Here is a 696-nt window from a genome sequence, read left to right on the forward strand (position 1 = left end):
TTATGAATAGTAGTGGAACATTTTCTGATACAGTTCTGGAAGATGAGCCCCTCAAGTTGGAAGACACTCAAAATACAACTGGGCAAGAGTTGCCTCCTCAAACTAGAGTCGACCTTAATGATACGGATGGAGTAAAGTTTTCAGGACCTTCACTTGCTGATGTGGCATGACTCAAAATGAGAAGAAACAGCTGCAAATGTCCATTAACAATCAGAACATGTAATGTACAAAGTATGAATCTAGGAAAATTGGAAATCACAAAAAATGAAATAGAATACATGAAGACCAATATCCTAGCACTGGTGAGCAGAAGTGGACTGGTATTGGCCATTTCGAATTGGACAAACATATGGTCTAGTATGCTGTAATGACAAATTGTAGAGAAATGGTGCCACATTCATCATCAAAAAGAACATTTCAACATCTATCCTCAAGTACAATGCTGTCAGAGATAGGATATTATCCATACACCTACAAGAAGACCAGTTAATATAACTAGTATTCAAATTTACACACCAACCACTGATGCCAAAGATGAAGGAATTGAAGATTTTTACCAACTTCCGCAGTCTGGAATTGATGAAACATGCAATCAAGATGGAGTGATAATGATTGGATAATGATAATGACTAGTGATTGGAATGTTAACGTTAGATACAAAGATGAAGGATCAGTAGTTGGAAAGTGTGGCCTAGT

This window comes from Orycteropus afer, unplaced genomic scaffold, assembly GCF_000298275.1.
Source record: "Orycteropus afer afer isolate SDZICR_OR568_19922 unplaced genomic scaffold, OryAfe1.0 scaffold00829, whole genome shotgun sequence".
Lineage (NCBI taxonomy): Eukaryota > Metazoa > Chordata > Mammalia > Tubulidentata > Orycteropodidae > Orycteropus > Orycteropus afer.